Genomic DNA, 13,226 nt, shown 5'->3' on the forward strand with positions numbered 1-13,226 from the left:
ATATGTGATTTTATACAGTGGGTGCACCTGTATAAAACCCCATCTTTCATTTTGTCCTTGATCTGTATTAACTACAGTATCTTTAAAAGGTTTTTATTCATTCATTCATTCATTCATTCATTCATTCATTCATTTGACAGAGAGATTAAGAGCATAAGCACAGGGAGGGGCAGGCAGAGGGGGAGGGAGAAGCAAGATTTCCATGGAGCTAATGGGATGTGGGACTCTATCATGACCTGAGCTGAAGGCAGACACTTAACTGACTGAGCCAACCAGGCATTCTGCAGCATTTGAATATAGCTTTTCTCCATTGTATTGTTTGTCCTCCCTTTTTTCTAGACAGAAGGAGCTTCTGACCAAAGGAAATTGTTGTGGGTAGGAGAGGAATATGCTTGAAAATTATTAACTTATGAGCACAAGGGCCAGAGTTTACCAGTTTCGTTCTTTGGTTTGTTTTTTTTTTTTAATTTTTATTTATATATGACTGAAATCTTAAGTTTTCAAAGGAACAAAGTATAAAAGAGAGGAAACCTGATCCTCTGATATTTTTTCTCCAAGCTAGCTACTTGTACAAGTAGTTTATAAGAGTGGTACTCATGCTGACTGTTTCAGGTATGATAGTTGAAGACAGGTGAGCTTTTTAAAAGTCTTCAGGGCAGCCCCGGTGGCTCAGTGGTTTAGTGCTGCCTTTAGCCCAGGTCCTGATCCTGGAGACCCGGGATCGAGTCCCATGTCGGGCTCCGTGCATGGAGCCTGCTTCTCCCCCTGCCTGTGTCTCTGCCTCTCTCTCTCTGTGTGTCTCTCATTAATAAATAAATAAAATCTTTAAAAACAAAACCAAATAAAACAGTCTTCAAAGATACCTTGTAAATTATAAGCTTAAGAAGATTACAAAAATAACATGAAACTAACATAAAGGAAGATACTGTTTTAAGAGAATTGCTTTATTTTTAAAGATTTTTTTATTATTTATTTATTTAAAATACCATCCTTATAGTTTGGCTGCTTTGCACCTTTTAAAAAAAAAAAAACTAGAATAAGCTCCTTGAGAGATGGGATTCATGTTTTATCTTTTGTAAGAAACTCTTGATTTGCAGGAGGCAATCAGTAAATATTCCTTAATTCTGCACTTCATACTTCATCATAGAATATTAGCACATTTATGTTTGTAAGTGTAAAGATAAGTTTTAGCTCATGTTGAAAACATTTTGTGAATTCTAAAGTTACTGCCCTCAAGTGATTTTTGCTTTTGCTCCTAAGAAGGTGTTTGGAAATAATTTTAGTCTTACCATCAGCCTTGGTTATCTGCTTACCAGGCTCATAGTAAACCAGAAACAATTTATAAAGGGCTTAAGGAAGGCTATTATACAAGTAGTGATTAATAAAATTAACATGCTACTTCATCATCTGTCTCTGCCTTCCTTTTTGCTTACTTCCATACTGCCTAGCCAAACTGAACATTTTGCAGTTTCTTGACTATACTGCTGTCTTTTGCCGGTTACCTCCTCATAGCACCCTGTGCCTAGCATTATCATAGAAAGATGATATTCTGTACATTGTACAGTGATTTGCTTTTGTTTCTTTTTCATAGCATACACTTCTTGAAGGTTGGAAACCATGCAGGTCTTCTTGGTTTAATGCCTATCACAGAATAGACACTTAGTGTATGTGCTGCCTAAGCAGCACAGAATAGACACTTCTGTGTAAGAGAATGAATGAGGCAGTGAAACTGAAAACCAGACATGTGGTTTAAAGCACATGGTCTTCAATGTAGGGGTAAGCAAGTTCACGAAACTTAACTCCCAAGGGGAGTTTACTCCACAGCACAGTGGAACAAGTGATGCTCATGATGTCCATGATTAAAAGTCCTACAGATTTAAGTTGATATTACGTATGAGTTTAAGGGGATTAACCTACAATCAAGTCAGGCATTTAAAACATGCAGTCATTTGCTTTGGGGTTTATGATCTTTATCCTTTTTTTTTATGATTTTATTTGTTCATTTGTGAGAGACACACACAGAGAGGCAGATACATACGCAGAGGGAGAAATAGGCTCCCTGTGGGGAGTCTGATGGGACTTGATCCCAGTACCATGGGATCACGACCTGAGCTGAAGGCAGACACTCAACCACTGAGCCACCCAGGTGTCCCTCCTTTATTCTTAAGGTCACTGAGTTTGTGTTGAATAGAGCTGAGATGTCCACAAACTCTTCTTTCTTATGCCTATGGTCACTATAGAAGTTTTCCTACCAATGTTTTGAAATCTCTTGTTTTTGCATGATCATAAAGAAGGTTAATTAAAAAATAGGATGAAAAATATTATCTTAGTCAAGACAGACAGTAATCTTTCTGTATTTAAGATGCATGATTTTATCTCAGGTTCTCTTAACATGAAGTCTTCCCTATCCTTTAGAATTTTAGAATTAATACCAACGGAAGAAAATATTAGTAGATATTATATGGGAAACATAGGAAAGACTTAGCATTTTTGAGCAGTGCTGTTTGGTCTTTTAAAAAAGTTTTTGTAAAAGAGATCTGTTGCCAGAGGCAACCTTTGCCATCCTTATATTTGTTTTGATGTGTAAGATTAATTTTTAATTTCTTTCCAGTCTCTGCTAACACAAATACCTAGAAAATCCAGACTGTCCTTCATAGACATGATTCTCCACATTGGTGCGGCTAGCCATGAACTATCCTTTTCTTCTCCCTCTTTTTCCCAGATATCTCCCGGGGCCAATTCAACACCTCTACCTGGCCATCCTAACAAGGTGATTTGTGAAAGGGTGAGACTTCAGAGCCTGTTCCCTCTCCTCCCAAGTGATCAGAATACTACCGTTCAAGAGGATGCTCACTTCAAAGCTTTCTTCCAGGTTCTTATATATTTACCCTTTCCCTATGTAGGGCTGAAAGTCACAGATACATTTTAGGTTGTTTCTAGGAAGGCTTAAAACAATATTCTCAGTATCATCTTCTTATTTTCTGTTGAATGTGGGAATAAGTATTCTTCTTAGAGGACTTCTTCAACTTAACTTTTTAGCCAGCTTTTCTGAAGAATGTCTGTCTTCTCTTGAGCTGCTATTTATTATTTGACCAGTATTAATCTTGTTTTTTGATCTTCTGGTCTTAATCACTTGTCTTAATAGGCCAAGTTCTATAGGAAAGTAGAAAATATTACAGATGTATGAAATTGTGTAGGAATGGAAAAATGGAAGCATGCAAGATATTTTTAAAGTTGTCACTACTTATTAGCTTAGTTCCCAGAGTTTGATAGTGATGTATATTTCAAAAAGAAAACATGGTGACTTGCTTTCTATCACTTTTGATACCTGTGGGTAAAATGTGATTAAAATTTTTGTTATATATGAAATGAAAATAAATTAAGGCAGGTATTATCATTAGTTTATTGACAAAATTGCTAGGATGTGCTCACATGAATTACTGGCAACTCAGTTTCCAGTCCATTACTCCTAGAGAAGCATGGTTTAGTAATGGAAGTCAGTATTAATATTACCAAAAGGAAACTAGTTATACAGTGGCTTCTGGATATTAGAGTTGTGGGCCAAGGCATGTATTTATATATATGTATATAAATCTAAGGAAGTGAGAGTTGCTAATCAAAGCCAACTCATTTTCTCTTTGTGTCGGAGTGGTTTGGGCTTGGGACTAGTTCTGAAAGAGAAATGCTTGTGGTACATTAAATTGGATATATGAAATTTCTGAGAATAACTTTGTAGGTGATCCAGGGCTCTTCAATATGATACTTCTTGTTGGAATTTGTGCCAGGTTTTCCCCTTTTGCATGTATATTCTCTCTCTCTCTCTCTCTCTCTCTGTACTTTTCTAATAATAAACCAGTCACGGATGGTTTTATAGATGAAGAAATAGGCTCAGGAAAGCTTTCTGAGAGGCCCAGTTAAACAGGTAGTTCTTGGCAGAGCACCTTTTGTGATTTCTTATCTACTATAGCATATCATCTTTAGATAACAGATATTTCTGTAAACAGTGTAGTATATGTTAAGAGATAGTTACTGTAGTTGAATCAAATGGAGTATTGACTACCATACAGCATTGGTCTATAATAGCTCGATATTTAGTAAACCAGTATAGCTAAGGAAGAAATTGACTATCTTCACTGCTGCCACCACTAAACAGTTATTTGTTGCTTTGTTTTTCATACTTTGAGTCTTCAAGCATTAACTCAATTATTAATTTTTTTTTTCAATTATTAACTTTAAACTCAAAGAGTTGCTGGCAAATTTAAATACGCTTTGAAAACAAAGAGCCAATTCCATTTAGTGTTGCAGAATGGTGGAAGGTGGTATTGTTAAATTTTTATTTATAGCCCTAGTTAAACTTAAATCTTTTTTCTAACTTTAAAAACAAGGCCCTCAGTGTACTTGGCTTCCAGGGAAGACTGGAGATTTTTCTCTGCCCACTTCCTGGCTTACCATTGTTCAACATGAAGCAAAGTAAATCCTTACATCCCCTTTGAGATGCTGTCACATACCTTCAGCTAATTCTGATAATAAAATTGGGTGTGATTTCTTGTTCTGATTACGCTTTTCTCATCTTTAGAAAACTTAGTTGCCACGTGAAAGGGAGAAATCTTTTAATGTGTTGTTTTCATTTCTTGGGGTTTTTTTTTCCCCAAGTTCCTTCCCTCTCAGCCTTCTCTATTTTTCCTTCCCTTTGGAATACTCCATTTTAAACAGACTCAACTACCTCTTGCATTTTTTTCTTAAAGCATCCTCTTTATTCCCTTATCTTGGCTGAAACTAGTCTCTTTTAGAGGGTATCATTTTCCTTGTAATCTTGTGTAGGAGTAAAAAAACTGTTGCCCCCCACCCCCCAGCATGGAAATTGATTATGTGTCTAATAAGTGGGATGGTCATAGAGGAGAAGGAAAGTGTGTGATACTCTTCTGAATCCTTGTTTCCAATTACCAGTCATCTTTGAACAAGAATCTCCTGTTTTTGAGCTATATTTGTCATTCATTTCCCCTCTATCAATTTTGTCACTGTTGTTTATTAAAGACCTTGTACTTTGCTCCTTATTTACTTGCTTGTTTTATATTACTTAGTCAAAATCTTTCAAATTTTGCATACTTTTTAAAAAAATTATGAAATATTTTATATATGAAAGTTATAAAGTAGACACATGTATAATTTAAGAAACGCCATCCATCTTAAGAAGTCAACCATTACCAATACCTTAGAAGTCTTCATATGACCTTCTATGTTATATCTACCTGCTGCTCCATACTTGTGCCTTGGTTAAAAACTCTGAATTTAGTGTTTCATACCCCCTTGCTTCTCTTTGTGGTTTTACCACATGGCAGTATCCCTCAATACTATACTGTTTAGTTCCTGAACTCAATAAAAATGATATCATACTATGTATTTTTGTCTTCTTGAGGTTCATCCATATTGATGCGTGTGGACATGTAGTTGATTCATTTTCCTTTTAGTATTTCATGTTGTATGAATATATTGCAGTTTATTCCCTCTTTTTGATGGACATTTCCAGTAGTTTCCAGTTTTTTACTATTACTGCAAGTAGTGTTGCCATGAATATTTTTTTTTTTTGCCATGAATATTTTTGTATGCGTTTCCTGGTGTACACTTAGTTGATATTTTAATTTCTATACAAGTGATTGCTTTGTGTATTTATCACTCTGGGTTTTCTTACAGAAGAGATAATAGGTGTTGCCATATTGGCATTTATAAAAATAAGTATATTTACTTACAATCAAAGTACCTCTTATAATTATTTCAGAAATTTAAAGTTAAGATATAATTTACATACAGTAAAATTCACCCTTGTGTGTGTACAGGTCTCTGACTGGACCAATGCATGCAGATGTGGAACCACTGCCATAATCAAGATAGTAGAACAATTTCATCTTTCCCCCAAAATTCCCTCTTGTCTCTGCTATTAACCTCTTAGTTTTAAAATTAGCAGTTCCGGGATCCCTGGGTGGCGCAGCGGTTTGGCGCCTGCCTTTGGCCCAGGGCGCGATCCTGGAGACCCGGGATCGAATCCCACGTCGGGCTCCCGGTGCATGGAGCCTGCTTCTCCCTCTGCCTATGTCTCTGCCTCTCTCTCTCTCTCTGTATGACTATCATAAATAAAAAAAAAAAAATTAAAAAAAAGAACTGTTTTAAAATTAGCAGTTCCTGTACCATCAACCAATTTATTTTATTTTTATTTTTTAAAAATTTTATTTATTTATTCATGAGAGACAAAGAGAGAGGCAGAGACCGAGGCAGAGAGAGAAGCAGGAGCCTGATGCAGGACTCCATCCTTGGACCCTAGGATCACACCCTGAGCCAAAGGCAGACACTCAACCATGGAGCCACCCAGGTGCACTCAACCAATTTATTGATTGTGACTGAAGATCGTATGCTTTCATAAGGCAGGTACATTGTGGAGAAGTTAAATTTTGGGTCTAGTAAAACCCTCGATTTCAGGGTTGTGTGTGTGTATGCGTGTATGTATGTATTCTAATGATAGCTATGTGATACTTCATTTTGTAAATTTATGAACATTAATTAGGTGATTGAAATTTTCATGATTTATATGCAGAAATAGTCTAGGTTTCTGAAGGAGAGGACTAATTATTTAAAAAAAATCTGAACTGTATGTTGGTAAATTGAACACCAATAAAAAATTAATTTATTAAAAAAATCAATTTCTAAATAACTAAGCAGGAAAAGGGGAAAAAACATCATTCCCTTCATGTTTTTGAAACTATTAAAGGTTTGCATGAAAGCTTTAAAAAAAAAAAATCTGCAGCAAAGTTACAGACTTAATAAAAATTTCAGCCAAAGTCAGAGTTTCATGATTTCAGAAACCTTACAGAGTTATCCTAAATTCATAAGAAAGATTTTCAAAGAAAAGACAGGGGAGAAAAACTTTTTTGAAAATTGTTGTAAGGGGTGTTACTCCATAAATGATACTAAATCATATTACAAAGAAATAGCTCCGTGTCAGTGAGCTCTTTGTTGTTGTTTTTTCTTTTTTTTAATATATTTGATTTAAATTTAATTTGCCAACATATAACCCCCAGTGCTCATCTTATTGTGTACCTTCTTAGTGCCTGTCACCCAGTTACCCTCCCCCCTCCCTGAGCTCTTTGTTGTAAAACACAGTGGCTGTTGTTCAGTCCCCATCCTTTGTCACCTCTCAGTTGAATCCTTGAAACTCCATTTCACTGGCTTCTATCAACACACTCCACTTTCTTCTCATCAACTACTTGGCATAAAATATTTCTTAGAGGGATCCCTGGGTGGCGCAGCGGTTTAGCGCCTGCCTTTGGCCCAGGGCACGATCCTGGAGACCCGGGATCGAATCCCACGTCGGGCTCTCGGTGCATGGAGCCTGCTTCTCCCTCTGCCTATGTCTTCTGCCTCTCTCTCTCTGTGTGTGTGTGACTATCACTAAAAAAAAAAAAAAATTTTTTTTTTCTTAGAGTTTAGTATTGGGCTTCCTTTTCTTTGTATAAATTAATTGGGGAAAATTTTGTCCATACCTATAGCTTCATTAACCTACCATTTATCTGTATACCCAAAACTAAAATTTCTGGTCTCTGAGCTTTGAGATAGCCACTCCTTGTGGCTATCTCAAAGGGATCTCTTAATTTCAAGTTGTTCTTTATATCTTCTCTGTTTTCACTGGTTTCATGTTTATGCATCAGGTTTTTTTTATTTTAACCATTGATTTGTGTTTATAGCTTAAAATTATTATAGTTACAGATTCATGATAAAATCTAGTGCTTTGGTGGAACTAACATACTATTTGAAAACAAATTATAACATCAGGGTAAATCAGTTTTTATGGACCAGTGATGTATTTGTGATTAAAAATTAAGAAAGGGTTGCTTGAGTGGCTCAGTCAGTTAAACATCCAACTCGATCTCAGCTCAGGTCTTGTTGATCTCAGTGTCATGAGTTCAGGCCATGCATTGGGCTTCACACTTGACATGGAGTCTATTTAAAAAAAATTTTTTTTAAAACCAAAAATAGGGCATCTATAGGTTATTCAAAAATTAGCCATGTAGGCCTCCCAAAACTCAGGGAGGCCCAGAAGTTGGACTGCCAGTTGTGGCCAATGATGGTAACATCATATTTTCTTCCTATTGGATTCTGTGCATTATGATGGAACTGGACTGCTATCCCACTAGAATCCCCTAAGTCCTCACTGCACATAAAACCTATTCCTTTCTTTGGCCTTTCATGAGAAAACAAACTTGGATCATATCAAAAAAACAAAGCTTCATTTTTTTTAATGCATACTTTTGAATATATAACATTTAAAGCCTCTTTCCCCTCTACATATATAAATAAGATAATATCCCAGGAAAATGTATTGTTAGTCTGGTTATGAGTTTCAGTTTTACTCTGAAATCTTCTGAGCTGAGGAATATGAGATCTATACATTAGAAAATTGAAGCCCAATGTGAATTATGTGGAACAGGACTATGCATTGTGTTGTTTAAGGACAGTGTAGGGATGCCTGGGTGGCTCAGCGGTTGAGCATCTGCCTTTGGCTTAGGGCGTGATCCTGGTTCTGGGATCGAGTCCTATGTCAGGCTCCCTGCAAGGAGCTTGCTTCTGTCTGCCTGTGTCTCTGCCTCTCTCTCTGTATCTCTCATACATAAATAAAATAAATAATAATCTTTAAAAAAAAAACAGGACAGTATAATCATTCGTCTTTGGTTCATCTTGACTAATAGGAACACATTAATCTGGATGTAGTTTAAACAAAGACCAGATTGTGGAAAATTAAATGAGAGAATGTATAGAGATCATTTCGTAAACCATACTGTGTGATTTAAATATGAAATTGTTAATGTCATGCTTTTCCCCTGCTTACATTCTTCTTTTGCAAAACAAAAAAAAACAAAAAATCAAGGTCTGTCTCAATGGTTATTCTCTATTATCAACTTGCTTTATATCGAATGTTTTGGTTTTTTAAGTATTTTCACATGTATTGTTTAGAATGAATGGAACTTTGGTAAGTGTTTTCTCTCTCTGGGTCATTTAAACTTAACATTTGTTTAATTGTGAAATGAGAAATTTTATTTTTTTGTCAAAGATAAGGCAGGTAGAGAAGGTCTGAGTTTATTTTAACTTTTTAAAAGTTGTGATTGTGGTTTTTTTTGGGGGGGGTTGTTTAAGAGAGAGAGTGAGCAGTGGGGAGGAAGAAGGAGAGAATCTTAAGCAGGCTCCAGGTCCAGCACAGAGTCCAACAGAGTGCTTGATCTCACGACTCTGAGATCATGACCTGAGCTGAAATCAAGAGTCAGACATTGGGGCACCTGTATGGCTCAGTTGGTTAAAGTGTCTAGCTCATGGTTTTGGCTCAGTTCATGATCTCAAGGTTGTGAGATCCCGAGTCCGGCTCCATGCTGGATGTGGAGCTTGCTTAAAATTCTTTCTCTCCCTCTGCCCACCCCCTTCCTCTGTCTCTCCCTCTTCAGGAAAAAAAAAAAAAAAGCGGGGCATCTCTGGTGGCTTAGCGGTTTAGCGCCGCCTTTGGTCCAGGGCATGATCCTGGAGACCCGGGATCAAGTCCCATGTCGGGCTCCCATCATGAAGCCTGCTTCTCCCTCTGCCTGTGTCTCTGCGCACCTCTCTCTCCATGAATAAATAAATAAATCTTAATTTAAAAAAAAAGTCACATACTTAACTGAGCCACCCAGACAGATCCTTAACTGACAAAGCCACACAGGCACCCCGAAAAAATGGATTTCTCTTTTATGGCAAGTTTATCTTTAGGGACCTTTCCTAAGAGAGTCCCTTAACTTGGCTTGGTGGTTCTGAAAGTATAGTCCCAGACCAGCAGTAGCAAGCATCACCCAAGTTCAATTTAGAAATGAAAATTCAGGCAGCCCAGGTGGCTAGTGGTTTAACACTGACTTCAGCCCAGGGCATGATGAAGACTGGGGATCGAGTCCCACATCGGGCTCCCTGCGGGGAGCTGGCTTCTCCCTCTGCCTGTGCTCTGCCACCCCCCCCCCCCCGTGTCTCTCATGAATAAATAAATAAATAAAATCTTTAAAAAAAATTCTGGACCCCAATCCAAAATTTCTCAATCAGAACCTGGGGGAGTGGGCCCAACAAACTGATGTTTCTGACACATGCAGAAGTGTAAGAACCACTGGTCAAGTTAATGGGAGTATCCCTACAGCTTTTTTTTTTTTTTTTTTAAGATTTTATTTATTTAGTCACAAGAGAGAGGCAGAGACACAGGCAGAAAGAAAAGCAGATTCCACGCAGGGAACCCAATGTGGGGCTCGATCCCGGGACTCCAGGATCACGCCCTGGGCCAAAGGCAAGCTCTAAACCCCTGAGCCACCGAGGGATCCCCTCCCTTCAGATTCTGCTGTGCATATACCTGTCACAAGTCCTTTGGGTAGCATAATTCTTAACCAGTTTCTGTATTTCTAAACTTAGAGGTTCATAGGCAACCTCTGGGGTAATGAAAAAATTGAACCCTAAATCTGGTGTGAGAAGCTAACCTGAATTCTCAGAGGAGAAATCTCTTCTCCACTTCCCAGTCCAGACAGAGTAGATGTGTTTTCCTATTGATGCTCTATGCTAGTGAACTTTTTCTAGTCTGCCCTCCTTTATTAAATTTTAAGTAGGGTCCATGCCTGCTCTGGGGCTTGAATTCACGACCTTGAGGTCAAGAGTCACATGTTCACCTGGATGAGCCAGCCAGGTGCCCCTCTAGCCTTCTCTTTTTTTTTTTTTTTTTGCAAGTATAGTAACTTTGGAAATTTTGACTCTATGCAGGGCTCTCAGTGAGTGATAAGGCCATATATTCGGTGTCCCGCCTCAAAATAAGACCAACAGCTGGGTTTTCAGTTTTCCTTTTTGTTTTTGGTCCTTGGTAATTTTCCTTTTTTCTGAGTTTATTGTCTCAATTAACTTTTTTTTTAATGCATTATTTTTAGATGTTTCTATCCAGATTTTCGTATTTGGCCCATGATTTTGTCAAAACCAGAAGTCTTTTTCTTTTTTAAAGATTTGTACTAAAAAAATAAAAAAAAAAAAGATTTTTACTTATTCATGAGACACAGAGGCAGAGACCAGCAGAGGGAAAAGCGGGCTCTCTGCGGGAAGCCTGATGGCAGTACTTGAGCCCAGGACCCTGGCCGGGATCACGACCTGAGCCAGAGATGCCCCTCATTGGTTATTTATTGAGTTTTAAGATTATAGCATTAAATCTAGGGAGAAAATAGGTGTTTCTTTATGGTTCTGAAAACTATTTTATATTTTAATTAAAATGACAGATTTGAGTTATTTTAGTATATGTGCTGCCGAAGTGAGCACTAGATTTGAGTTATTTTAAATATAGAAGGAAAATGATGTTTTTGGAATACCTCTGCTAAATAACTTGGAATGATCAAAAGTAACTATTTAGCAGTTTACTTTATTCCTACTAGTTTAATCTGTTCTATTTTATATGTTTATCTCTTAAAATCTAATGTTATATTGTAGCCCTGTATACTGGAGATAATCTGACTTTTTTGGTACTGGCCGCAGGCACCAATTACTTTGCAACCAAAAGTGCTCTAATGCTCAAGTAATTAGAACTTGAAGGAATAAATTTGAGATAATAAAGGCTCTCTTAGAAAACACATAGCCCTCACCCAGACATTCGGTTAGTTTGTAATTTTGATAGTTTTTGTGAGATTGGATTGGAAAATTGAGTTGTGGGGGGAATCCTCAACAGTTACTAATTCAACTAAGAAAGCCATACCAAATTTATAGCTAGTAAACAATGCTGTGACCCTTGAAAACTCAACATGTAACAAGTACTGGTTTTGAATTATCCACTACTCCTATGATTTACTTGAAATTAACCCCATGTCTTCCTCAAAATGCTGTAATGTTCTAGTTATGAACTGACAGTCTAGGTGAGGAGACAACTGGATGGCTTAGTCCATTAAGCATCCAACTCTTGATTTCAGCTGAGGTAGTGTGTCTTATGGTCATGAGATGGAGCTCCACATTGGGCTCTGTGCTCAGTTCAGAGTCAACCTCAGATTCTCACTCATTCTCAAATAAAATCTTAGAAGAAGAAAAAAACTGATGATCTAGATCAGTTGACTGTTTATCTGTTTTAGATAAATGTTATCTTATCCTTATAACCCTTATTAGAGAAAACTAATGTAATGGACTTAAATAATAAGAATAAAGGAGCAAAAGAGTGTTATTTAGAATCAAGTCAAGGGGGGCACCTGGTTGGCTCAGTGGTTGAACATCTATCTGCCTTCGGCTCAGGTAGTGATCCCAGGGTCCCCGGATTGAGTCCCATATTGGGATCCTTGCGGGGAGCCTGCTTCTCCCTCTCCCTATCTCTGTCTCTCTCTGTCTCTCTCTCTCTCTCTCTCCTCTCATAAATAAATAAAATCTTTAAAAAACAATTACTCTTCTCCATTCAGTAATATTCAAACTCTTTTAAATATATATATACTCAAAATCCATTTTTAAAAAGTATACATCTAGAGGATCCCTGGGTGTCTCAGCAGTTTGGCACCTGCCTTTGGCCCAGGGTGTGATCCTGGAGTTCCAGGATCGAGTCCCATGTCGGGCTCCTTGCATGGAGCTTGTTCTCCCTCTGCTTGTGTCTCTGCCTCTCTCTCTCTCTCTCTCTCTCTCTCTCTCTCTCTCTGTGTGTGTCTCTGTCTCTCTCTCATGAATAAATGAATAAAATCTTAAAAAAAAAAAGCACACGTCTAAATTTTCTCATAAGCTTCTCCCTTTACCTGTGTCTCTGCCTATCTTTCTGTGTCTTTCATGAATAAATAAATAAAATCTTAAAAAAAAAAAACGAATCAAGTTAAGGGCCTACCTAAATTATACCCCTTCCTCAGTTGATCTCTTAGATGAGAATTGATCACTAAAAAGATCACTTTACTGATGGAGTAGCATAGTGGAATTTCTCAGTTGGGATGGAGTTTTAAAGAAATGGTCAAGGAGTGCCTGGGTGTTTTAGTCGGTGTCTGACTCTTAATTTTTGGCTCAGGTCATGGGATTGAGCCTGTGTCATGTTCCACACTTGTGGGTGGTTCTCTCTTGAGGTTCTCTCTTTCTTCTCTCCCTAGCATGCATGCTCTCCCTTACTCTCTAGAATGAATTAATAAATATTTAAGAAAAAAGTTGTTAAGTTCCATACAATTGTTTATCACCTTATTGTGTCTCTTTATATGTTA

The 13,226-nt window shown here is 37.5% G+C and overlaps 1 protein-coding gene across 8 annotated transcripts in view; it reads left to right on the forward strand.

Annotated features, from left to right (window-relative positions):
• Nucleotides 1–13,226, forward strand: part of RNF38 (ring finger protein 38) — a 136,783-nt gene that overhangs the window by 91,173 nt on the left and 32,384 nt on the right. For 2 of the 8 annotated variants that reach the window (XM_055302470.1, XM_055302471.1), the window contains one exon: nt 2,723–2,872. The exons of 4 other annotated variants lie outside the window; for them this stretch is intronic. The gene's annotated coding sequence lies outside the window, so the exon portion shown is untranslated. The remainder of the gene's footprint in view (nt 1–2,722; nt 2,873–13,226) is intronic. 2 more of the 8 variants (XM_055302472.1, XM_055302474.1) reach the window with 1 other exon arrangement.

Source organism: Nyctereutes procyonoides, unplaced genomic scaffold, assembly GCF_905146905.1.
Source record: "Nyctereutes procyonoides isolate TBG_1078 unplaced genomic scaffold, NYPRO_anot_genome, whole genome shotgun sequence".
NCBI classification, from domain to species: domain Eukaryota; kingdom Metazoa; phylum Chordata; class Mammalia; order Carnivora; family Canidae; genus Nyctereutes; species Nyctereutes procyonoides.